This window comes from Saimiri boliviensis, chromosome 5 (assembly GCF_048565385.1).
Source record: "Saimiri boliviensis isolate mSaiBol1 chromosome 5, mSaiBol1.pri, whole genome shotgun sequence".
Taxonomy (NCBI): domain Eukaryota; kingdom Metazoa; phylum Chordata; class Mammalia; order Primates; family Cebidae; genus Saimiri; species Saimiri boliviensis.
This window is the reverse complement of record NC_133453.1, coordinates 134508677-134536033: the sequence shown is the minus strand read 5'-3', so window position 1 is coordinate 134536033 and position 27357 is coordinate 134508677. Positions and strand designations below refer to the sequence as shown.

Genomic DNA, 27357 nt, shown 5'->3' with positions numbered 1-27357 from the left:
AGTGGACAAGGCCATGCTTGCTGTGTTACTAGTTCACCTCCCGTCTGAACGTTGCCCTATGGCCTCAACAACTCTGAAGTACCTTAGCTGCCCATCTCCGAGGACCCCCTTCCGGGTACTTTCTCAAGTTCAGCTACCTTCTGCAAAGCTGGTGCTGAGGCTGCAACTCTCCTGGGGAGAAAGAACCAGCCCGCCCAGGCCAAACCCCAGGTGCGCCCACTGTGGTGAGGAGCCTGACACCCAGCACCACCCGCACTGGGGCCTGTTGGGGCCTGAGCTGGCCACTCCCTGGGAGGGGATCCTGCCGCCCCACAGGGCTGTGGGGCAATCAGCAGGGCTCAACCTGTCCCTGCCCTGACAGGGCAGAACATGAAGTTGCCACTGTCACTTTCTGCTCCCCCAGTAGAGTTCAGGAGGTGCTGTCTGCCTCTGCCTCTGTACCTGCTCGCCTGGCCAGGGAAGACCAGATTGGCAACGTAGGAAGACCCGGTCTCTACAAAAAATAAATGAAAACTTAGCCAGGTGTGTTGGTGTGTGTGCTCCTGTGTTCCCAGCTACTTGGAAGGCTGAGGTGCAAGGATCGTCTGAGTCTGAGAGGTGGAAGCTGCAATGAGTCATGATGGCATCACTGCAATCCAGCTTGGCGACAGAGCAAGACACACACACACACACACACACACACACACGCAACCGCACATACACACAAACACACACACACAGGCACGTGCGCGCGTGCAACCTGCTTCCAAAGATCACTGCAGTCCAGCTTGGTGACAGAGCAAGACACACACACACACACACACACACACACACACACACATACACGCATGCGACCTGGTTCCAAAGATCCCATGAAGTCAGGAATCTACCTCCCCATTTGCTACCAAGTTATTCCCTCTAAAATCCTGATCTGAGCCCCAGACCCTGGCATTACCCTAAGACGGAACAGGCCAGGGCCCTCCCTCCACCTCAGGAAGCCAACCTTCCTTCCCAAAGGCCCAAGGCTCTCCCCTCTGCTTCTTCCTTCCCATGGAGAAGAGGCTCTCTGGCCCTGGAATTTCCCCATCACCTCAGGTCACCTGGTGGCTGCCACTCTTGCTGCCAGACAGAGCCTGGCTCTGGTTCTGAGGCTGATCCCAGAGAGCGGGCAGGAACAGGTGTGCCTAGGAGGGTGGTGGGATGCACAGACAGGTTGCCACGGATTTCCTAAGGCTCCATAGGCTGCACTCTCACCCTGCTTTGCCAGGCGGAGGTTCTGAGGAATGCACCACCTGTGGCGGCGTGCCCACTTGCCACCCTGAAGCAGTGGTATTAGGACACAGCACTGGCAGAAAGCTGATGTGAAGACGGCACCGAAGATCCACCCCTGAAGGGAACTTGACACAGCAGCCACCCTGCAGCACGACTACGCCCGGTGAATGAGGGGCCAGCGGGTGGCACCACACATGGACTGTGGAGCCCACAAGGTTCTGAGTGAGCCCCGCTTGGCCCTCGAAAGAGAGTGGGCTCTAAGGGGACCCACCCAAGGGGCCATGTGGGCTTATCTCCAGCCATCTCCTTCTGGTTTCCACAAACCCCTTGTATGACACCCCCTTGCTCCTCTCAACCACCTCTGCTATGAATGCTACCTGAGTACTTTCACTATAGCCTGTGAGCAGCGCAGCAAAGCAGGGAGTCTCTTCACCCCAAGGGTGGGCTTCAGGGAGCTGTGATCCCCCCCAATATGCCATTTCAGGAAAGAGGGACTCAGAGCTTTCATTTAATTTCAAAAGCTCCTTGCTACCAGCCCTCCACTCCCTGCCCCCCAAAAAGGTCAAGAGCCATTTCTCTAAGGTGTGTTAGTCTGCAGACACAGGAAACTTTCAAAATTAGCCTTTATCAGGGAAAAAGAAATTATACCTTAGTTTGGAATAGTTACACAACCCTGACATGAAATATTTGGCAAATTCTTTCCACCTACATCAAAGTTGACATTTATAGAGCTAATTAATATTTATCGAGCACCTACCATAAGTGAGGGCGGTGCCAAGCTTTTACATTCAATCATTTCATTAATTCTCACAACAAGGTGACATATGATGATCTATTATTGCATTGTATTCCCATTTCAGAAGTAAGAAACTGGGGCACAGAGAGGATCCAGGACTTGCTAAGGTCACACAAGTGAGAAGTCAGGACTAGGACCACAACCCAGATCTGCTGACTCCAGAACCCATATGGATATTCAACCTATAGTCAGAATTTCAACCAGGTTTTGTCTCAAGTTATAGCCACCCATCTCTTGAGATAATATAAGCAAACATCTGTCCTTCCTTCTTTCCTTCCCTCCTACCTTTTGTTCCTTCCTTCACTCCGCTCCTCCTTCGCTCACTTCCTCCTTTTCCTTCCTCCCCACTCCCTTCCTTCTTTCATTCATGCAACACATATTTCTTGTGCTCTTGCTGCCTTCTAAGCATTGCTCAAGTTTAAGAAAACTGATATGGTTGCTGCCCTCACAGAGCTTACAGCTTATCGGGATCCTTCAAACTCTTCTTTCCAGAGAAACACATCCTGATTTATACGTGTGTGTGTGTGTGTGTGTGTGTGTGTGTGTGTGTGTGTGTTTTGTTATACTTTTTTTTTTTTTTTTTTTGACACAGCATCTCGCTCTGTTGCCCAGGCTGCAGTGCAGTGGCACGATCTTGGCTCACTGCAGCCTCCGTCTCCCAGGTTCCAGGGATTCTCCTGCCTCGGCCTCCTGGGTAGCTGGGATTATAGGCACGTGCCACCACATCTCACTAATTTTTATATTTTTAGTAGAGACAGGGTTTTGCCATGTTGGCCAGGCTGGTCTTGAACGCCTGACCTCAGGTGATCCACCCACCTTGACCTCCCAAAGTGCTACGATTACAGGCATGAGCCACCTCGCCTGGCTACATTTTTTTTTTTTTTTTTTGAGACAGTCTCATTCTGTCACCCAAGCTAGAGTGCAATGATGTGATCTCGGCTCACTACAACCTCCACCTCCCAGGTTCAAGCAATTCTCCTGCCTCAGCCTCTGAATACCTGGGATTATAGGTGCATGATACCATGCCCAGCTAATTTTTGTATTTTTAGTAGAGATAGGGTTTTACCATGTTGGTCAGGCTGGTCTCGAACTCCTGACCTCGTGATCCACCTGCCTCAGCCACCAAAAGTGCTGGGATTACAGGTGTGAGCCACTGTGCCCGTCCATTTCTTTATTTTTTTGAGACAGTGTCTCACGCCCTGATCCTCACCTGCTATGCAGGACCACTGCTCACTGAAGCCCCAACCTCCCTGGGCTCAGGTGACCCTCCCACCTCAGCACCCTGGATAGCTGACACTACAGCTATGGCCCACCACCCTCAGCTAATTTTTGTATTTTTTGTAAAGACCAGGTTTCACTATGTTGTCCAGGCTGGTCTCGAACTCCTGGAGTCAACCAATCCACCCACTTTGGCCTCCCAAAGTGCTAGGATTACAAGTATGAGCCACTATACCTGGCCCACACTTCTTTATTATTATTATTATTATTATTATTATTATTATTTTATTTATTTTTGAGACGGAGTTTCGCTCTTGTTACCCAGGCTGGAGTGCAATGGCACGATCTCGGCTCACCGCAACCTCCGCCTCCTGGGTTCAGGCGATTCTCCTGCCTCAGCCTCCTGAGTAGCTGGGATGACAGGCACGCGCCACCATGCCCAGCTAATTTTTTTTTTGTATTTTTAGTAGAGACGGGGTTTCACCATGTTGACCAGGATGGTCTCGATCTCTTGACCTCGTGATCCGCCTGCCTCGGCCTCCCAAAGTGCTGGGATTACAGGCTTGAGCCACCGCGCCCGGCACTTCTTTATTATTATTATTATTATTATTATTATTATTATTTTGAGATGGAGTTTCACTTGTTACCCAGGCTGGAGTGCAATGGCGCGATTTCGGCTCACCGCAACGTCCACCTCCTGGGTTCAAGCAATTCTCCTGCCTCAGCCTCCTGAGTAGCTGGGATTACAGGCACTCACCACCATGCCCAGCTGATTTTTTGTATTTTTTTTTTTTTTTTTTCTGAGACGGAGTTTCACTCTTGTTACCCAGGCTGGAGTGCAATGGCGCGATCTCGGCTCACCGCAACCTCCGCCTCCTGGGTTCAGGCAATTCTCCTGCCTCAGCCTCCCGAGTAGCTGGGATTACAGGCACGTGCCACCATGCCCAGCTAATTTTTTGTATTTTTAGTAGAGACGGGGTTTCACCATGTTGACCAGAGTGGTCTCGATCTCTTGACCTTGTGATCCACCCGCCTTCGCCTCCCAAAGTGCTGGGATTACAGGCTTGAGCCACCGTGCCCGGCCGATTTTTTGTATTTTTAGTAGAGATGGGGTTTCACCATGTTGACCAGGATGGTCTCGATCTCTTGACCTCGTGATCCACCCGCCTCGGCCTCCCAAAGTGCTGGGATTACAGGCGTGAGCCACCGTGCCCGGACTCATTTTTTTTTTTTTTTTGAGATGGAGTCTTGCTCTGTAGCCCAGGCTGGAGTACAGTCACGCAATCTCGGCTCACTGCAACCTCTGCCTCCCCGGTTCAAGTGATTCTCCTGCCTCAGCCTCCCAAGTAGCTGGGATTACAGGTAGGTGCCCAGCTAATTTTTGTATTTTTGGTAGAGACAAGGTTTCACCATGTTGGTCAGTCTGGTCTTGAACTCCTGACCTTGTGATCCACCCACCTCAGCCTCCCAAAGTGCTGGAATTACAGGCGTGAGCCACTGCACCTGGCTCCCAGTGTTTTTTAAGATACTTTCACTCTCTCATTCTTTTGTCTCCAACAAAGACAGTGGCCAGGGCCAACTTGGTAAAGTTCTAGAAGTGCTCCCAGGCTGCATAAGCTAGAATCCTGCTGTTTTCAACTAATTTCCAGAGTTGCTCCTATTGAGTTCCCTCTGTACCCTGCTCAGATTCCTATTAGAACCTAATATGCTGCAGTGAAACCCTCAATTACACATCACATCCCTCTCTTCCCTTCTCTTCTACAAGCTCCTTGAATACAGGGACAAGGCCTGCCTGACTTAGGTTTTTCATCTTCAACCCCAGGGCAGAACATCCAAGTAGCAGGTGCCCAGCAAATGTTTTCTGCTCTAGCTGATTGTCTCAAATCCTTTCCAAAGGATTCATTCAAGTTTTCCTGCCTGGCTCTTCCCCCCACTTTTCTCTTATCCTTTTCAAAGGATACAGCACCACACTGATGGCGCGGGACTATAATCCCACTTTCCTGCTTTAGGGAAGCTAAAGGGTTTTCTTGCTCAGCTCCAGGCTCAGCAGCTTTCCTGGCTTCAGAAGAGATGGTGTTTTGGAGAGTGGCTGAATGCTCAGCTCCTAGGGACGTATTGTGGACCATCCTGTCCAATGTTGTTGGATACTACATAAAAGCTAGAGCCTAGCCGGGCGCGGTGGCTCAAGCCTGTAATCCCAGCACTTTGGGAGGCCGAGGCGGGTGGATCACGAGGTCGAGAGATCGAGACCATCCTGGTCAACATGGTGAAACCCCGTCTCTACTAAAAATACAAAAAAATTAGCTGGGCATGGTGGCGTGTGCCTGTAATCCCAGCTACTCAGGAGGCTGAGGCAGGAGAATTGCCTGAACCCAGGAGGTGGAGGTTGCGGTGAGCCGAGATCGCGCCATTGCACTCCAGCCTGGGTAACAAGGGCGAAACTCCGTCTCAAAAAAAAAAAAAAAAAGCTAGAGCCTCAAGGCACAAGACCTACGCAGCAGGAAGAGACACAGCCCTCCCCAAGGGCTCCATTTCCCATCTTTAGTTCAACTGTTGCCAATGTCCCCATCTTTATTTACTTTATTTATTTGAGACAGAGTCTTGCTCTATCACCCAGACTGGAGTGCAGTGGCAGGATCTCGGCTCACAACATTTGCCTTCTGGGTTCAAGTGATTCTTCTGCCTCCCCCTAACAGCTGAAATTACAGGCACCCACCACCACATCTGGCTAATTTTTGTATTTTTAGTAGAGACGGCGTTTCACCATGTTGACCAGGCTGGTCTCAAACTCCTGAGCTCAAGTGATCCGCCCACCTCAACTTCCCAAGGTGCTGGAATTACAGGTGTGAGCCACCATGCCCAGCCAATGTCCCCATGTTTAGATTGCCTGTCACCAACAGTTTGAGCCCCAGGTGCAGGAGACATACCCCAGATTTTTCTGAACTTCAGAAACTTTAACTACCAAAAGGCCAGGCTCAGTGGCTCACGCCTACAAACCCAGTACTTTGGGAAGCCAAGGTAGGAGGATCTTCTGAGCTCAACCTGAGCTGAGGAGTTTGGGATGAACCTGGCCAAACCTGTCTCTACTGAAAATACAAAAATTAACTGGGCATGGTGGCTCACACCTGTAATCCCTGTCTCTACTAAAAATACAAAAATTAGCTGGGCATGGTGGCATATACCTGCAGTCACAACTACTAGGGAGGCTGAGGCAGGAGAATCGCTAGAGCCTGGGAGGTGAAAGTTGCAGTAAGCTAAGATCACGCCACTGCACTCCAGCAAGACTCTGTCTCAAAGAAAGAAAGGGAGGGAGGGAGGGAAGGAAGGAAGGAAAGGAGGGAGAATAATCACCCAAAGGAAGAAAGGAAGGAAGGAAGGAAGGAAGAAGGGAGGGAGGGAGGAAGGGAGGATAATCACCCAAAGGAAGGAAGGAAGAAGGAAGGAAGGGAAGGAGGGAGGGAGGGAGGGAGGATAATCACCAAAAGAAACAGCCATGGCCTGGGAGTCAGGAGACTGAGTTCAAATCCTGACCTTTCCACAAACTCACTGTTAGCTTGGGAAGTGATTTAATCTCTCTGGTTTCAGTTTCCTTTATGAAAATAAAGGGGGATGGGCAAGGTTTTTTGTTGTTGTTGTTTTGTTTTTGTTTTTTTTTGACGTGGACTTTTGCTCTTGTTGCCCAGGCTGGAGTGCTGGGACCTTTGCTCACTGCAACCTCGGCTTCCCAGTTTCAAGCGATTCTCCTGACTCAGCCTCCTGAGTAGCTGGGATTACAGGTGTCTGCCACCAGGCCCTGCTAATTTTTTTTGTATTTTTAGTAGAAACGGGGTTTCACCATGTTGGCCAGGCTGATCTTGAACTCCTGATCTCAGGTGATCCACCCACCTCAGTCTCCCAAAATGCTGGGATTACAGGCATCAGCCACCGTGCCTGGTGAGGCCGAGGTGATTTTTCTAAATCTTTTCCAGTTCTAAGGCATTATGGAAATTTTGTTTTGTTTAATTTTGTTTTGAGAGGAGTCTCCCTTTGTCGCCTAGGCTGAAGGGCAATGGCCGGATCTCTGATAACCGAAACCTCCGCCTCGCAGATTGAAGTGGTTCTGCTGCCTCAGCTTCCCGAGTCGCTGGGATTACAGGCGCGGGCGGGCTACCATGCCTAGCTAATTTTGTATTTTAGCAGAGACATGGTTTCACCCTGTTGGTGTGGCTGGTTTTGAACTCCTGACCTTGTGATCCACTGGCCTTGGCCTCCCAAAGTACTGGGATTACAGAGGTGAGCCACAGAACCCAGTGAAAAAAATTATTTTAAACTTTGTATGCTTCCTACACAAAATGTTAAGGCATTTCAACCTTTACAAGACTCCTGTGTTTAACTCAAATCACTTAGTCACACTACTGGTGAGGAAACGTGGGCAGGGTTTGATGACCTTTCCGAGGCGACCCAGGGTTCCTGCGCCTCTTTGCTAGACCAGAATGGCTCGGAGTAGCCTCAACAGCAGCTTCATTCCCAGGACCCCACCTTCCTTCCCCTCCTAGGCCCGTATCCCCAACCTCCGTGCTCAGTGAGAAGAAAGAGGCCGTGACCTAGGGCCTGACTCGGAGGTCACACCTACGACCATTGCGCAGGGGCCCAGGCCTTTTCCGAATTCCAAATGACGTCCCCGCAGGGCCAGGTCCCGGGTTTGGGAGTAGGGGTGGTGCTCCGGCGCGTGGAGAACGCCGCTCGGAGGCCCCCGGTGGCCATGGGAACGCGGGCCCAGCCTCCTGTGCTGCCATGGCAACAGGCTCCCCCGGCGCCGGGGCTCGTGCCCATCCGAGCGTTCAGGTGGCGCCCTCTGGGGAGACGGGCCGGGCAGGAGGTGCGGTGCAGGGTGGGGGCGGCGACTGCGCGGGTTTCGGCCTGGTCCGCCACCTTTCCGGCCGGAGCTCCTACCTCCCAGGGCTCCCCGCGCCTACCTGGAGTGGGTCAGGGCCAGCGCACCGGCATCGCCCCCCGTGGGGCCGCTCTTCCCGTAGTGTCCCCTGCCTCGGCGGGCCCGGCGCCGTCCCTTGGGACCCGGAGTCTCGGGCGCACACCCTCCGTCGGGCGCTGCTTCCCCGGAAATGCTGGGCCCCCGCCAAGCCCCGCCCTGCCCCGCCCCTCCCCGCCCGTGTTTACGGGAATTGTCCCGAGGACGCCTCCGGGACTCGCCTGCTATCTGCCGTGCCTCCCAGCCCCGCCGCCGCCCCCCAGCCATTTGCAGCCATGCCGGATTCGAAGCCACCCCCACCCCGGCCTGTCGGGTCCCACTCCCCACCATGGGACTGTGCGGTCCTTGAACTCGGGAGACTCGGCCTTGCTGGACCTGGGCCACAGCGGGCGGCCTCAATAGCTGGAGTCTGGGCTAGCATGGGTTGAAATCCTAACCGCCTATGTTACCTAGGAGGAGTTCCTTAACCTCTCTGAGCCTTGCGTTTTCCATCTGTAAAGTGGGCATCAGTACACTAGAGACCCCACAGGTTGTGGTGAGGGATGCCATGGTGGAGGCACGCACCTGGCACGCGCTCGGCTCTCAATAATGGCGGTATTGTTTACAGAAGGAGGCAAGTGAGAGAGAGGAGGGCAGAGCCACACCGTGAAACCACCCACGTCTCCACCCAAGAGAAATCTGCTCACTGCTCCCTTTACATGTAGTGGGCGTGCGTGCTGAGAGAGTGAAACGAAACGGAGATCTGCAGGACGGGTGAAAGATAGGGTTATAAATACCTCGCGTTTATCAAGTGACCTTGGACCTCCCCCTCTAGCTCCTGCGTTCCCGTGCTCCTGTCTTCCAGGAAAGCAGCAGTAGCAGCTTTCAGGGCGGATACTGAAACAACCAGTTCTGGGCTTGTAAGTGGCTGAGCTGGCCTGAGCTGCTGGGTCCAGGGATTGCAGAAACCAAAGGCCAAGTGGCAGCCGGTTCCAGGGCCGGGCAGGCCTGGCCTAAGTGTACACTGTCCTGCAGCCTCTTTTCTCCGGGAATTCCTGCCTAGAGCCTCCAGTAAAAGAAAAAACTCGGCCGGGCGCGGTGGCTCAAGCCTGTAATCCCAGCACTTTGGGAGGCCGAAGCGGGTGGTTCACAAGGTCAAGAGATTGAGACCATTCTGGTCAACATGGTGAAACCCCGTCTCTACTAAAAATACAAAAAAATTAGCTGGGCATGGTGGTGCGTGCCTGTAATCCCAGCTACTCAGGAGGCTGAGGCAGGAGAATTGCCTGAACCCAGGAGGCGGAGGTCGCGGTGAGCCGAGATCGCGCCATTGCACTCCCGCCTGGGTAACAAGAGCGAAACTCCGTCTCAAAAAAAAAAAAAAGAAAAAAACTGGTTAATTTTGTTACCTCTTAATAAAAGTGAACACATATTTAGTGCCGGACAGTTAGACAACAGAAAAACACAAAAATATTATCATGGCTGGGCATGGTGGCTTACACCTGTAATCCCAGCACTTTGCGGGGCCTAGGCGGGCAGATCACCTGAGGTCAGGAGTTCCAGACCAGCCTGGCCAACATGGAGGAACCCCATCTATACTAAAAATACATTAGCCAGGTGTGGTGGCTAGTGCCTGTAATCCCAGCTACTCCGGAGGCTGAGGCAGGAGAATCGCTTGAACCCGGGAGGAGGAGGTTATGGTAAGATGAGATCTTGCCATTCCTGGATAACAGAGCCAGACTCCATCTAAAAAAAAAAAAAAAAAAAAAGGCCAGGTGCAGTGGCTCACACCTGTAATCCCAGCATTTTGGGAGGCTGAGGCAGGTGGATCATGAGGTCAGGAGATTGAGACCACCCTGGATAACACAGTGAAACCGGGTCTCTCTCTCAAAAAAAAAAAAAAAATCTTGGCTGGGCACAGTGGTTCACTTCTGTAATCCCAGCAGGAGGATGGCTTGAAGCCAGGAGTTCAAGACCAACCTGGGCAACATGGCAAGACCCCCGCCTCTACCAAAAAAAAAAAAAAAAAGGAAAAGAAAAAATGATTGCCAGGTGCACCTGTAGTCCCAACTACTCAGGTGGCTGAGGTGGGAGGATCACTTGGGCCCAGAAGTTTCAGTGAGCAATACAGTGAAATCCCATCTCTAGAAAACTTAAAAAAATAATAAGAAGAAGAATTCTCACATACTTTCATTTTAATGTATTGTATCACATGAATGTAGCACGCATTTTTAATCAAGTAGGTATTTGTTTCTAATTGTTCATTATCTTAAGTAATGTTGAATGCATCCTTGTCAATAAACCTTTATACACTTCCTCAATTATTTCCTTCTGCCTCTTAAATTCTTCCTTCCTCCTTATAGTCATCCAATTAGTAGCAATATGTACTGTGTTTATAACTAAGGCCATGAACCTGTACAAACCGCTTTTAAAATCCTCCCAATCCTCTTATTAGCTCTGCGTTTCAAACAGTGCTGGAGTGGGGACAAGCCTTACTAAGAATACGAAGAGCACAGCTAAATTAGAGTTCTCACCTAAGGTCACCCAGCCCCTGCAAGCTATGCCTGACAAGGAGCTATGTTAAAAATCAGCACTTCTTTCTCCAGAAGACCCTCTAGAAAAAAATACTAAAATAATTAAAAACAGATTTAATAAAAATAAAAATCAGCACTTCCAAGTTTCCAGCACACAGAGCACCTTGGGAGCAGCCCTGCTCAGAGGAGCACCTGGAAACTAGGAGTCCCCGGTGGGGCCTCAGAGTTCCGCAGGGATTTGGCTCCTAGAGCCTCCTGCCTTTTCCTGTTCGGTCTCCTCCTCCAACCATCCTGCAGTCTTCTATGGAATAAAGGGAAAAATCTTTAATGTCGTTGAAATAAAGCTCTCTTTTTAATGCAATTGATACCCCTTCTTCTATCTTCTCCCCCTACCCTCAACACACATACCCTGGCCACTCTTCAGGATCTCAAGTGCAGAGAGGTTTGAGTTAATACCGTCTCGGTTGACAGCACATTGTTATCATTTCTCTGCATAGGGACCCTTGATTAATGTAGCTGTTTATTTCCTTGTATCCTCATTTCTCCTCCCCCTCCCTCCCCACATAGAAAACCATTAAGATATTTAATATACATGATTTTGTTCTTACATGTTCTTCAAAATGTGTATTTTAGAATTGGATGCATATTTTTGTTAACTTTTTAATTTTTAAATAATTATAGATCCGCAGGAAGTTGCAAAAATAGTACATAGTGTCCCATGAACCCTTCACCAGCTTTCCACAATGATGATGTTATATAATTGTAGTAGAATTGCAAAATAAATAAATTGACATTGGTCAACACCGTAAATAGACTACAGACCTTATCGTTCAGTTTCTGCTTGTGCTTGTTTGTGTATGCACAGATAAATGTGTGTATAGTTTTATGCAATTTGAACCCATGAATGCATTTGTGTATTGTCCACCACCATCAAGATACAAACTATTCCATCACCGTGTAGGAAACTTCATGGTACTCTTTATAGTCACACTCCTGTCACTGCCCCCTGACAACCATTAATCTCTTCTCCATCTGTATAGTTTTGTTACTTCAAGAATGTTATGTAAATACAGTGCATAACCTTTTGAGCCTGGCTTTTTTCTTTTTCTTTTTTTTTTCCTTTGAGACACAGTTTTGCTCTGTCGCCCAGACTGGAGTGCAGTGGTGCCATCTTGGCTCACTGCAACCTCCACCTCCCAGATTCAAACAATTCTCCAGCTTCAGCCTCCTGAGTAGCTGGGATTACAAGCATGGGCTACCATGCCTGGCTAAATTTTGTATTTTTAGTAGAGATAGTAGAGATGGGGTTTCAGAGGCCGGGTGTGGTGGCTCATGCCTGTAAATCCAAGCACTTTGCAGGCCAAGGCGGGCGGATCACCTGAGGTTGGGAGTTCAAGAACAGCCTGACCAACATGGTGAAACCTCGTCTTTAAAAAAAAATTTAAAAAAAAAAAAAAAGAAGAAGAGTCTCTCTCTGTTGTCCAGCCTGGAGTAGAGATTAGCTTTTTTTGATAACCGTAATGCCCTTGATACCTTTGTATATCAATAGTTTTTTCCTTTTTATAATACTGAGCAGTATCCCATGGTATGCATGTAGCAGAGTTTAACTCTTTTTTTGTACAGATGGGGGGGGTCCCACTATATTGCCTAGGCTGGTCTTGAACTCCTGTGCTCAAGCAATCCTCCTACCTCAGTCTCCCAAAGTACTCGGATTACAGGCATAAGCCACCACACCCGGTTCCGAGTTTCTTCACCCATGAATTGAAAGCTATTTGGATTGTTTACAATTTTGGGCCATTATAAATAAAGCTACTCTGAACATTTGTGTACAGGTTTTTATTTGAATGTGAGTTTTCATTTCTCTGAGACATATGTCCCAAGAATGCCATTGTTGTGTCTTATAGTAAGTGAATATTTAGTTTTATAAATTGCCATCATGTTTCGCAGAATGGCTGCACCATTTACATTTCCACCAGGGTGGTAGAGAGATCCATTTTCTCCACATTGTTGCCAGCATTTCCTGTTATCAATGTTTTTTATTTTATCTGATCTCATGGGTGCATAGTAATATCTCATTGTGATTTTTTTCACTGTAATTTTAATTTGTATTCCCCTAACGGCTTATGGTGTTGAATATCATATATGTGTGTGTGTATATATATATATATATATTTTTTTTTTTTTTTTTTTTTTTAAAGAGATGGAGTGGCCGGGCGTGGTGGCTCACGCCTGTAATCCCAGCACTTTGGGAAGCTGAGGCGGATGGATCATGAGGTCAACAGATCGAGACCATCCTGTTCAACAAGGTGAAACCCCATCTCTACTAAAAATACAAAAATTAGCTGGGCATGGTGGTGCGTGCCTGTAGTTCCAGCTACTCAGGAGGCTGAGGCAGGAGAATTGCCTGAACCCAGGAGGCGGAGGTTGTGGTGAGCCGAGATCGCGCCATTGCACTCCAGCCTGGGTAACAAGAGTGAAACTCCATCTCAAAAAAAAAAAAAAAAAAGAGAGATGGGGTTTTACCATATTAGCCAGGATGGTCTCAAACTCCAGATCTTGTGATCTGCCTGCTTTGGCCTCCCAAAGTGCTGGGATTACAGACGTGAGTCACCGTGCCCAGCCAATGATATCTTTTCATATACTTATTTGCCATCTATATTTCCTCTTTGATATGATGTCTGCTCATGCCTTTGGTCCATTTTCTAATTAGATTGTTCGCATTTATTTTTTTATTTATTTAGAGACTCTGTCGGTCAGGTCTGAGTACAGTGGCATGATCTCAGCTCACTGCAACCTCTGCCTCCCAGGTTCAAGCAATTCTCCTGCCTCAGCCTCCCGAGGATCTGGGATTACAGGCATACACCACTGCACCTGGCTGATTTTTGCATTTTTAGTAGAGACAGGGTCTCACCATGTTGGCCAGGTTGGTCTCAAACTCCTGGCCTCAGGTGATCCCCCTGCCTCGGCCTCCCAATGTGCTGGGATTACAGGCGTGAGCCACCACACCCAGCCTGTTTGCTTTGTATTTTTAGTTTACATAATTTGCATTTTGTTTTATGTCTCATTTTGTTTCTCAGTTTTTTATTCTGTGGATCCACACATGCTGCTCAGGGTATATCTTCTCTTCTCCCTGTAGCTGCTGTGGGGTGCTCCAAAGCATACATTCACCACATTTTATCTATTTACACCCACAGGAACAGACACCCAAACTGCCTTCCACTTTTTTTTTTTTTTGAGACAGAGTTTCACCCTTGTTGCCCAGGCTAGAGTACAGTGGCATGATCTCAGCTCACTGCAACCACCGCCTCCCCTCAAATAGCTGGGATTTTATAGGCGTGCACCACCACACCGGCTAATTTTGTATTTTTAGTAGAGATGGGGTTTCTCCATGTTGGTCAGGCTGGTCTTGAACTCCTGACCTCAGGTGATCTGCCCCCCTTGGTCTCCCAAAGTGCTGGGATTACAGGCATGTGCCACAGCACCCAGCCGCCTTCTACTTCTTATCCCCACGAATAAATTCAGCAAATGTCTTCTCACTTCTCTACCTTAGGGGCACCTGTAAGAATGGTTTTGAGATTTTTCTCAGGAGATGAATCCCTGGGTTACAGGCCCTGTCCAGACATTCCTGCACCCCGCCAACTCCTAACATTATCCAGCCAATTTTTCCAATTATCAAGTTATAATTTATATATAATATTTTAAGACATTTTATGTGCACATTTTGATGAGTTAAAAAAATGTTTTTGGCCGGGCGCGGTGGCTCACGCCTGTAATCCCAGCACTTTGGGAGGCCGAGGCGGGTGGATCACGAGGTCAAGAGATCGAGACCATCCTGATCAACATGGTGAAACCCCGTCTCTACTAAAAATACGAAAAATTAGCTGGGCATGGTGGCGCGTGCCTGTAATCCCAGCTACTCAGGAGGCTGAGGCAGGAGAATTGCCTGAACCCAGAAAAAAAAAAAAAATGTTTTTGATAAGTTTTGATCAAGGAATGCAACTGTCAATAGAATCTGTATCAAGATTGAAACATTTCTATCATCCCTAAAACTTCCGGTGCCCTTTGCTGTCAGTTTCCCCTCCTTACTCAATATAACCATCGATCTGACTTCTATCACTATATATTAGTTCTGCCTAGTGTGGTTCTAGAATTTCAAGTGAATGGAATCTTTTTTTTTTTTTTTTTTTTTTTTTTTTTGAGACGGAGTTTCGCTCTTGTTGCCCAGGCTGGAGTGCAATGGCGCGATCTCGGCTCACCGCAACCTCCGCCTCCTGGGTTCAGGCAATTCTCCTGCCTCAGCCTCCTGAGTAGCTGGGATTACAGGCATGTGCCACCATGCCCAGCTAATTTTTTGTATTTTTAGTAGAGACGGGGTTTCACCATGTTGACCAGGATGGTCTCGATCTCTCGACCTCGTGATCCACCCGCCTCGGCCTCCCAAAGTGCTGGGATTACAGGCTTGAGCCACCGCGCCCGGCCTTTTTTTTTTTTTTGAGATAGAGTTTCCCTCTTGTTACCCAGGCCGGAGTGCAATGGCGCGATCTCGGCTCACCACAACCTCTGCCTCCTGGGTTCAGGCAATTCTGCTGCCTCGGCCTCCTGAGTAGCTGGGATTACAGGCATGTGCCACCATGCCCAGCTAATTTTTTTTATTTTTATTTTTAGTAGAGACGGGTTTCACTATGTTGACCGGGATGGTCTCGATCTCTTGACCTCGTGATCCACCCACCTTGGCCTCCCAAAGTGCTGGGATTACAGGCTTGAGCCACCGTGCCCGGCCTGAATCTTTTTTTTTTTTTTTTTTTGAGACGGAGTTTCGCTCTTGTTACCCAGGCCGGAGTGTAATGGTGCGATCTCGGCTCACCGCAACCTCCCCCTCCTGGGTTCAGGCAATTCTGCCTCAGCCTCCCGAGTAGCTGGGATTACAGGCACGTGCCACCATGCCCAGCTAATTTTTTGTATTTTTAGTAGAGACGGGGTTTCACCTTGTTGACCAGGATGGTCTCGATCTCTGGACCTCGTGATCCACCCGCCTCGGCCTCCCAAAGTGCTGGGATTACACGCGTGAGCCACCGTGCCCGGCCAAGTGAATGGAATCTAACAGTACAAACTTCTTTGGTCTGGCTTTACTATGCTTAATGCTTTTGAGAATTGTGATGGTTCATTCCCTTTTTAAACATTTTTTTCTTTTTGAGACAGAGTCTTGCTCTGTCGCCAGGCTGGAGCAAAATGGCATGATCTCGGTTCACTGCAACTGCCACCTCCAAAGTGTAAGGTCTTTTAGGCTGACTGCACCATGGATGCCATCTTAACCTCTGTGACCTGCATGGACACTCGATGAGTTCCTGGAAAATCTGAAGTAACTGGAAGACCATGAAAAGAGGAAGAAATGATCAACCTCTGTAGAGTCTACTTAACTTTGAGACATTCTCTATTGTTTCTTATTCCCAACCCAACTGATAAGGCCATTCCACTTTGAAACTGACCTTGGTCAACTTCATGACTTCAGACCCTATGACCCCCTCCCGGCTTGCAAAAATCGCCCTAAACCATAACTTCTGTAACTTTTCACTGCCTACTGCAAACCTATAAAACCAACTCCTACCCTGCCATCCTCCACTGACTCTCTTTTCAGACTCAGCCCACCCATACCCGGGTGAATAAACAGCCATGTTGCTCACATAAAGCCTGTTGTGTGTGTGAAGGGGTCTCTTCATTCAGAGTGCACGAATTTTAACACCAGGTTGAAGTGATTCTTCTGCCTCAGCCACCCCAGTAGCTGGGATTTCAGGAGGGTACCACGCCTGGCTAATTTTTGTATTTTTAGTAGAGACAGACTTTCCTATGGTGGCCAGGCTGGTCTCAAACTCCTGACCTCAGGTGATCCACCTGCCTTGGCCTCCCAAAGTGCTGGAATTACAGGCCTGAGCCACCACACCTGCCCAGGTTCATTTCCTTTTATCTCTTTTTTTTTTTTTTTTTTTGAGAGCTAGAGTCTATGTTGACCAGGCTGGAATATAGTGCCTAATCACAGGCATGCTCATAGCTCGCTGTAGTCTCAAACTCCTGGGCTGAAGCAATCCTACTGCCTCAGCCTCCCCAGTAGCTGGGAGGACAGGCCACTGCACCTGCCTTCCTTTTTCTCTTTAAATAATACTTTCTTTTTTTTTTAAAAGACGGGGTTTCACCATGTTGGCCAGGGTGGTCTTGAACTCACGACCTCAGGTGATCTGTCCGCCTTGGCCTCCAAAGTGCTTGGATTACAGGCATGAGCCACTAAATAATACGTATTTAACAAAAATTAGTCAGGCATGATGGAGGGCACCTGTAATACCAGCTACTCGGGAGGCTGAGGCAGGGGAATCACTTGAACTCAGGAGACGGAGGTTGCAGTGAGCTGAGATCACGCCATTACACTCCAGTCTGGACGATGAAGCAAAACTCTCAAAACAAAAACAAAAATGTCCAGGCATGGTGGCTCACACCTGTAACCCCAGCACTTTGGGAGGCTGAGGTAGGTGGATCACGAGGTCAGGAAATCAAGACCATCCTAGCTAAAACAGTGAAACCCCATCTCTGTTAAAAATACAAAAATTGGGCCGGGCACGGTGGCTCGAGCCTGTAATCCCAGCACTCTGGGAGGCCGAGGCGGGTGGATCACAAGGTCAAGAGATCGAGACCATCCTGGTCAACATGGTGAAACCCCGTCTCTACTAAAAATACAAAAAATTAGCTGGGCATGGTGGCGCGTGCCTGTAATCCCAGCTACTCAGGAGGCTGAGGCAGGAGAATTGCCTGAACCCAGGAGGCGGAGGTTGTGGTGAGCCGAGATGGCGCCATTGCACTCCAGCCTGGGTAACAAGAGTGAAACTCTGTCTCAAAAAAAAAAAAAAAAAAAAAAATTAGCCGGGTGTGGTGGCGTGTGCCTGTAGTCCCAGCTACTTAGGAGGCTGAAGCAGGAGAATCCCTTGAACCCGGGAGGCAGAGGTTGCAGTGAACCGAGATCACGTCACTGCACTCCAGCCTGGGTGACAAAGCAAGACTCCATCTCAAAAAATAATAATATATGTATATATAAATATAATATGTGTAATATATATATATTTGGAAAAAATAGATTTTAAACACCCCAGGATAGCTTTTTTTTTTTTTTTTTTTTTTTTTGAGATGGAGTCTCACTCTGTCACCCAGGCTGGAGTGAAATGGTGTGATCTTGGCTTACTGCAACCTCCGCCCACTGGGTTCAAGCAATTCTCCTGCCTCAGTCTCCTGAGTAGGTGGATTACAGATTTGTGCCACGATGGCACACTAATTTTTGTATTTTTAGTAGAGGCGAGGTTCTCCATGTTGGCCAGGCTGGTCTCGGAACTCCTGACAAGCCATCTGACCTCCTTGACCTCCCAAAGTCTGGAATTACAGGCATGAGCCACCAGCCTGGCCATAAACATCCCTGGAGGTTTTACAAAGTTCATCCCTGCCCCGAGGTCACAGACGTTCTTCAGAATTGTATGTAAGTCTGTATTTCATATGAAGTCCACTTTTCCATGTGATGATAAAGTAGGTACTCAATGTTATTTTTTTCCGTCAAATGAACCACTTTTCCCAATGCCATGTTTCAGTGATTCTCAAACGGGTATGTATCAAAATCACCAGAAAGCTGGTTAAAGTAACAGATTGTGGGGCCCCACCCAGCTGACTTGGTAGGTCTGGAATGGGACCTAAAAATTGGCATATCTAATCAATTCCCACATTACTAGGTGACTGTCACTACTGCTAGTAGGTAAAGCAAGCGCACTTTGTTTTTTTATTTGTTTGTTTGTTTTGCGATGGAGTTTCCCTCTTGCTGCCCAGGCTTCTCAGTTCACCGCAACCTCTGCCTCCTGGGTTCAAGCAATTCTCCTGTCTCAGCCTTCCAAGTAGCTGCAATTACAGGCATGCGCCACCACACCTGGCTAATTTTGTACTTTTAGTAGAGACGTGGTTTCTCCATGTTGGTCAGGCTAGTCTCGAACTCCCGACCTCAGGTGATCTGCCGGCTTGGCATCCCAAAGTACTGTGATTCCAGGCGCGAGCCACTGTGCCCGGTCTTTTATTTATTTATTTATTTTTGAGAGGAAGTTTCACTCTGTCACCCAAGCTGCAGTGCAATGGCGAGATCTCGGCTCACTGCAACCCGTCTCCCAGGTTCACGTGACTCTGCTGCCTCAGCCTCCTGAGTAGCTGGGATTGCAGGCACCCGCCACCACACCTAGCTAATTGTTGTGTTTTTTTTCTTTCTTTTTTTTTTTTTTTGAGACGGAGTTTTGCTCTTGTTACCCAGGCTGGAGTGCAATGGCGCGATCTCGGCTCACCGCAACCTCCGCCTCCCGGGTTCAGGCAATTCTCCTGCCTCAGCCTCCTGAGTAGCTGGGATTACAGGCACGCGCCACCATGCCCAGATAATTTTTTGTATTTTTAGTAGAGACGGGGTTTCACCATGTTGACCAGGACGGTCTCGATCTCTTGACCTCGTGATCCACCCGCCTCGGCCTCCCAAAGTGCTGGGATTACAGGCTTGAGCCACCGTGCCCGGCCCTGTTGTGTTTTTAGTAGAGACGAGGTTTCACCATGTTGGCCATGGCTGGTCTGGAATTTCTGCCTTCAGGTAATCCACCCACCTCGGCCTCCCAAAGTGCTGGGATTACAGCGTGAGCCATGGCGCCCGGCCTCACTGACTCATTGACTTTTTTCTCTACCAGGTCGCCTGTCTTTCCCTGCTTCTGCTCCATCCTGCATCTCACCGCTGTCTTCCTCTCCTTCCCCAGGACCTGAGTCGTCCCCACACCCCTCTTGAATAATCTTCCTCTGTCCTCTGGTAAAAGCCCTGAGGCTATCACAAACTTCTAGAAGAAAACAGAAAAAAAAAAAAACCGCTGAGGCTGTCCGCCCACCTCTGGCCACATCCCTGTCACTAGAGGGCATGTGGCTCCCAGTTCTCCACCTAGAGCTCCAGTCATTGTCTTCGGTGACAAGTCCTGCATCTACTTTCTTTTTTTTTTTTTTTTTTTGACATGGAGAGTCTCGCTCTGTCACCCAGGCTGGAGTGCAGCCTCGTGATCTCAGCTCACCGCAACCTCCACCTCCAGGGTTCAAGTGATTCTCCTGCCTCAGCCTCCTGAGTAGCTGGGATTACAGACGCCTGCCACCATGCCCAGCTACTTTGTGTGTTTTTAGCAGAGACAGGGTTTCACCGTGTTGGTCAGGCTGGTGTCAATCTCCTGACCTTAGGCCATCCGCCCGCCTCAGCTGCCCAAAGTGCAGGGATTATAGGCGTGAGCCACAGCACCCAGCTTTCTTACATCTTGGATGACCTCCCTGACCCCACTTCAACTGCATTCCCATTTTACCAGTGGTAACGGCTTCCTCAGCAAATTCAGGCATCCCGCTGTCTAAGTCCCACCTCTTTTTCTTTCAACTTTCTGGTTTAACACAATCCCTTAGGCCTTCCTTGGACTTCAGCAGCCTCTCTAGGTCGCTGATGTCCCACCTTCTCCCAATCCACTAGCCGTTCTCCCTCCCCACTCCCTTACCCACTTAGAGACCATTCCAACAACCTATGGCCTCAATTCCCTAACATTCCTTGCAGTCATTTTTGCTGTGTGGGAAAGTTCCAGATGTTAGCTGGGGTTGGTGGCGTGCGCCTGTAGTCCCAGCTACTAGGGAGGCTGAGGAAGAAGAATCAATTAAACCCAGGAGGTGGAGGTTGCAGTGAGCCAAGATCATACTACTGTACTCCAGTCTGGGCGATAGAGTGAGACTCCATCTAAAAAAAAAAAAAAGAGAGGGCCGGGCGCGGTGGCTCAAGCCTGTAATCCCAGCACTTTGGGAGTCCGAGGCGGGTGGATCACGAGGTCGAGAGATCGAGACCATCCTGGTCAACATGGTGAAACCCCGTCTCTACTAAAAATACAAAAAACTAGCTGGGCATGGTGGCGCGCGCCTGTAATCCCAGCTACTTAGGAGGCTGAGGCAGGAGAATTGCCTGAACCCAGGAGGCAGAGGTTGCGGTGAGCCGAGATCGCGCCATTGCACTCCAGCCTGGGTAACAAGAGCGAAACTCGGTCTCAAAAAAAAAAAAAAAAAAGAGAGAGAAAGGAAGAAAGCTCTAGATGAGCTGTGACCCACTTTCTCAGCACCTCTTCCTCAATAGTGGCTGGAGAGAGTCACTTAGGGTGAAGGGTTCCATTGGAAATCCAGGTCATCAGCCTCAGATGGGCCCTCAGCACCACCCGGGCTGCCCTTCTTTCTCTGGCCACTTCTCTACACTGCTCTCTGGACCCACTCTCTCTCAAAAAAAAAAAAAAAAAAAAAATATATATATATATATATATATATATAACAAAAACATTTGCAGGCTAAAGTCCACTGCTCACTCCGTCAGAGAAGCAGTCCCTGGTCGGTTGGGCCAAACCCTTGTCTTCAGTAGAGCCTCTGCTCTGGGCAAAGGGAGCTGCCTCCTTTCAGCTCCCCCCTCCCTCCAGGACCTCTATCTCACCCACTCCTTGCCCCTCACTCCCCTGACAGCCTCCAGTCCAAGAAACAGGAGATCAGAAAAAATGACCCAGGAGGTCTCTGGGCTCAAAGTCTCTTCCCTGCCCCCAGGCATGTTCTACCTCCCCAGCCAACAAAATAGGACAAACCAACCTTTCCAGTTCCCTGGAAACTGACCTCTTCTTTTTCTTGTGAAGGATTTTGTAGAAAGGGTTAAACCCTTTACAGAAAGTGAGAAGCCTCCCTCCAGCCCTCCCTGACAACTCCTGAGATGCTCTGCAAAAGGTCAGCTGTTTCCAGAAACTCAACAGACAGCCAGTGTCTGTTTAAATGGAAAGACAGCGAGTTCCCGGCAGCCAGCCAGCCTCTGTGGGCAGTTCTTGCCTGGTTCTGCAGGCACCCGTCCAGATGCCCAGCCACAGAGCACCCCTACCCTCACCCTCTTTGTGGCCATGGGGCAGGCTGGAGTGCTCTGAACCCAGCCTGAAATCCCGCCAGCCGGGGAAGGCTGGCATCTGACAAATGGGGCACATACACCAACTGGGCATGGAGACATGCCAGGAACGATGGGGGAGGGGAAACTTCCTGTGGATACTGAGTATTTTCAGCGGGAAGGGACTGTATCCTGACTGTCGTCTTAGAGATGAGGCTCAGAAAAGTGTAACTCTGGTGTAGTGGAGAAAATCCTTACCCAGGCCAGGGGCAGGGGCTCACACCTGTAATCCCGGCACTTTGGGAGGCTGACGCGGGCCAATCACTTGAGGTCAGTTTAGACCAGCCTGGCCAACACGGCGAAACTCTGTCTTTACTAAAAATACAAAAATTAGCCGCTCATGGTGGTGGGCACCTGTAATCCCAGCTGCTCGGGAGGCGGAGGCAGGAGAATTGCTTGAATCCGGGAGGTGGAGGTTGCAGTGAGCCGAGATCACACCACTGCGCTTCTGCCTGGGCGACAGAGTGAAGCTCCATCTCAAAAAACAAACAAACAAAGAAAAGAAAAAGAAAAAAAAAATCCAGCCCTGGCACTAAGAACTATGGGATCTTGAGCACAGCATGGGCCGTCTCTGCATATGGGTTATCTATCTGTAGAAAGTCGATGCAAGGCTGGGCGTGGTGGTTCATGCCTGTAATCCAAGCACTTTGGAGGCCAAGGCGGGCGGATCACCTGAGGTCAGGAGTTCAAGACCAGCCTGACCAACATGGTGAAACTCTGTCTTTATTAAAAAAAAAAAAAAAAGGTGGATGCAAATACCTCCCCGGCAGGTGGCTTGCCCAAGGTCACACTCAACAGAAACCAAGGCTTCCTGATCCCAGCTTCATGCCCAGTCACCTCTGCCAACAGATGACCTTGAGCATCAATAGTATAGAAAATAAGAAGTGGGCTGGGTGCATTGGCTCAAATCCTGACACTTTCAGAGGCCAAAGGGGAGGATAGCTTGAGTCCAGGAGTTCAAGACCAGCCTGGGCAACATAGTGAGAGCTCATCTCTACAGAAAATTAAAAAATTAGCTGGGCATGTTGGCACATTCCTGTAGTCCCAGCTACTCGGGAGGCTGAGGTGGCAGGATGGCTTGGGCCTGCAAGGTTGAGGTAGCAGTGAGCCATGACTGCACCACTGCATTCCAGCCTGGGCAACAAAGCAAGACCCTGCCTCAAAAAAATACAAGTGTCTGAAGACATATTTAAATAATCTTTGTCTTTATTACTTTATCATGTTCTTTGTAGAAAAATTAGAAAATTATGCTGGGCAAGGTGGCTTACACCTGTAATCCAAGCACTTTGGGAGGCCGAGGCGGGCAAATCACAAGGTCAGGAGTTTGAGACCAGCCTGGCAAACACAGTGAAACCGTCTCTACCAAAAATACAAAAATTAGCTGGGCTTTTTTTTTTTTTTTTAATTTTAGGTGGCAGGCTCCTGTAATCCCAGCTATTCGGGAGGCTGAGGCAGGAAAATCGCTTGAACCCTGGAGGCGGAGGTTGCAGTAAGCCGAGATTGCACCACTGCACTCCACCCTGGGCAACAGAGCAAGACTCTGTCTCAAAAAAAAAAAAAAAAAAAAAAAGAATAAACTACACTTTGTGTGCTACTCGGTCAAAGGATCTGCGTATGTGTTTGTGTGTGTATATGCTGGTCTCACTCTGTCACCCAGCCTGGAGTGCAGTGGCAAGATCTCTACTCACTGCAACTTCCGCCACCTGGGTTCAAGCAATCCTCCCACCTTGCCCTCCCAAGTAGCTGGGACTACAGCTGCTCGCCACCCTACCAGGCTAATTTTTGTATTTTTTGTAAAGATGAGGATTTCATCAAGTTGCCCACTTTGGTCTCTAGTGATCCTCCCACCTCGGCCTCCCATAGTGCTCAGATTACAGGCCTGAGCCACTCACCCAGCCAATATATATATATATATTTATATATTTTTTAATTTAAATCTTTTTTTTTTTTTGCACATATATTTTTAAAGAGACAAGGTCTTGTCATGCCGCCCACATACACTCAAACTCCTAGGCTTAAGTGATCCTCCCACCTCAGTCTCCAAAATGGTTGGGACTACAGGTGGTGCCTGGCTTGGATCTCTATATTTTTTAAGGTTTCTGATACACTGTCAGATTGTTCTTGAGAAACGTTGTGAAAATTGTTATTATTATTATTTTTTGAGACGGAGTTTTGCTCTTGTTGCCCAGGCTGGAGTGCAATGGCACAATCTCAGCTCACCATAACCTCTGCCTCCGGGGTTCAAGGGATTCTCCTGCTTCAGCCTCTGGAGTAGCTGGGATTACAGGCATGCACTACCATGACCTGCCAATTTTGTATTTATAGTGGAGACGGGGTTTCTCCATGTTGGTCAGGCTGGTCTTGAACCCCCGAACTCAAGCAACCTGCGGGCCTTATTATTTTTTGAGACGGAGTTTCGCTCTTGTTACCCAGGCTAGAGTGCAATGGCGCGATTTCGGCTCACCGCAACCTCTGCCTCCTGGGTTCAGGCAATTCTCCTGCCTCAGCCTCCTGAGTAGCTGGGATTACAGGCACGTGCCACCATGTCCAGCTAATTTTTTTAGTATTCTTAGTAGAGACGGGGTTTCACCATGTTGACCAGGATGGTCTCGATCTCTTGACCTCGTGATCCACCCGCCTCAGCCTCCCAAAGTGCTGGGATTACAGGCTTGAGCTACTGCACCTGACCCCTAAATTATTATTATTTTCTTCTTCTTCTTCTTCTTCTTTATTTTTTTGAGAAAGGGTCTGGCTCTGTTGTCCAGGCTGGAGTGCGGTGGTGTGATCATGGCCGATTGCTCACTGCAGCCTCAACTTCCTGGGCTCAAGGGATCCTCCCACCTCAGCCTCCGAGGTAGCTGGGACTATAGGTGTGCATCACCAGGCCTGGCTAATTCAATTTAATTAATTAATTCTCTGAAGATTCCAGAAGCATAATTTTTTATTTTCTGTAGAGACAGTCTCTTGCCGTGTGGCCCAGGTTGGTCTCCAATTCTTTTTGTTGCTGTTGTTGCAGAAAAGTGATTTATTTAGGTAGAGACAGAAAAAGGAGAAGGAGAAACAGCTAGCTCTCACACGGAATGAAAGAAAAGCCGCTCTCACACTGAGTGAGAAGGGCTCCCAGAGGGAGAAAACCAGAGAAGGAAAACTCCCCTCACACTGAGTGAGAGAATCCAGAAAGATAGAATCCAGGAGAGGAAAGACAGCTTCCACACTGGGTGGAAGGGGACCCCAGTGGGGAAACCCAGGAGGGGGAAGAGAGCTCCCACTATGTGGGAGGGGATTCCAGAGAGCTGGAAATCCTGGTTTCCAATTCTTGCCCTGAAGCTATCCTCCTGCCTTGGCCTCCCACAGTGCTGGGATTCCAGGTGCTACGCCAGTCCTTCACCTGGAAAGCTGCTCTCTTCAACATGACCTTCCGCTTTGGGAAACGCAAGGGTGTAGGAAGAAGAGCCCAGAGAGGCTGAAGGGGTACTGGTCCATGAACAGAGAGCAGGATGTTTTGTTTTGTTTTGTTTTGTTGGTACCTGATTCACTCCTCCATGTCCCCAGGCACGAAGATACCATTAAGACAAGACTGGGCTCGGTGGCTCAAGCCTGTAATCCCAGCACTTTGGGAGGCCGAGGTGGACAGATCATCTGAGGTGGGGAGTTCGAGACCAGCCTGACCAACATGGAGAAACCCTGTCTCTACTAAAAATACAAAAAAATTAGCCAGGTGTGGTGGCATATGCCTGTAATCCCAGCTACTCACGAGGCTGAGGCAGGAGAATTGCCTAAACATGGGAGGCGGAGGTTGCAGTGAGCAGAGATCATGCCACCGCACTCTACCGCAATGAAAGTGAAACTCCATCTCAAAAAAAAAAAAAAAAGACAAGACCTAGGCAAATGGTGGCTCATACCCAAAATCCCAGCATGTTGGTGAGAGGCAGAAGGATTGCCTGAGGCCAAGACTTTGAGAGTTTGAGACCAGCCTGAGCAACATATGGAGACCCCCCCCACCAAGCTCTACCAAAATAATAATAATAATAATAATAATAATAATAATAAGTTCCCACCCTACATAACAAGAACTATGGGATAGAAGAGAAACTGGTCTAGATTTTGATGGACAGATTTTTTTGTTGTGGCATGTGTTTGTACAACTCACCTCCAGCCCTCTAAACGGACTATGTCAAGGCCACTTCATTTCCACGTTAGACATGACTATTACGACTTTGTAAGCAGCTGTTCATGAAGGGCTTCATTTACACCATCACATTTAATCCGCACATGCACCTAGGAAGTAGGCACACATAAGAAAACTGAGTTTTGGGCCAGTCGCGGTGGCTCACGCCTCTCTAATCCTAGCACTTTGGGAGGCCAAGATGGGCGGATCACCTGAGGTCAGGAGTTCAAGACCAGCCTGGCTATCGTGGTGAAACTCCATCTTTATTTAAAAAATAAAAAAATAAAATAAAAAGAAAACTGAGTTTTGGAAAGATCAAGGAACTTATCTCAGGGGACATGGCTGGTAATTAACCTATTTGAGATTCAAATCTAGGTCTGACTCAAAAACTTGTATTAGACACACACGTACTCAACATGTATGTGTGTGCACGTGTGTGTGTGTCTGTGTGTATATATATATATATACATATATATATATATATTTTTTTTTTTTGAGACAGAGTCTCACTCTGTTGCCAAGGCTGGAGTGCAATGGCATCATCTCGGTTTATTGCAACCTGCACCTCCCAGGTTCAATCAATTATCCTGCCTCAGCCTCCCAAGTAGCTGGTATTACAGGTGCCCACCATCACACCCAGCTAATTTTTTGTATTTTTAGTAGGGATGGGGTTTCATCATGTTGGCCAGGCTGGTCTTGAACTCCTGACCTCAGGTGATCTGCCGGCCTTGGCCTTCCAAAGTGCTGGGATTACAGACGTGAGCCACCACGCCCCGCCACAATTGACAAACATTTTCTGTGCTCTAACTGCTGCATCAGCTGGCCATCAATGGGTTATTCTCCCTCCCTTCTCTCTCCCCCTTCAGAAGCCTACCTATTCCCTGAGACACAGGATGTTGCAATCAGGCCAATAATAACCCTATAATGGTCTCTAAGTGTTCACTTAAAAGCAAGAGTTCCACATCTCTCACTTTAAATCAAAAGCTACAAATGATCAGACTTAGTGAGGAAGGCATGTTGAAAGCCAAAACAGGCTGAAAAACTAGGCTGCTTGAGCCAGTCAGCCAAGTTGTGAAGACAAAGGAAAAGTCCTTGAAGTAAATTAAAGGCACTACCGCAGTAAGCAAAACAGGCTGGGTGTGGTGGCCTGCACTTGGAATCCCAGCACTTCGTGGTGCCCAGGTGGGCAGAATGCTTAAGCCCAGGAGTTCAAGACCAGCCTGGCCAATGTGGTCAAACCCTGTTGCTACCAGAAGTACAAAAGTTAGTAAGGTCCACACGGTGGTGCACGCCTGTGGTCTCAGCTACTTGGGAGGCTAAGGCAGGAGGATCACTTGAGCCTCGGAGGTCAATGCTGCAGTGAGCCATGACTGTGCCACTGCATTCCCGCCTGGGCGGCAGAGTGAAACCCTGTCTGAA

General features: G+C 48.8%; 1 protein-coding gene across 3 annotated transcripts in view; it reads right to left on the bottom strand.

Moving 5' to 3' along the window:
• SEMA4B (semaphorin 4B) overlaps window positions 1-27357 on the bottom strand; it is a 93708-nt gene that overhangs the window by 44114 nt on the left and 22237 nt on the right. Inside the window, exon 2 of one of the 3 annotated variants that reach the window (XM_074400013.1) lies at window positions 25921-26048. The gene's annotated coding sequence lies outside the window, so the exon portion shown is untranslated. Of the gene's footprint in view, window positions 1-8220; window positions 8369-9010; window positions 14510-25920; window positions 26049-27357 lie in introns of those variants that run through there. The other 2 variants (XM_039480085.2, XM_039480084.2) reach the window with 2 other exon arrangements.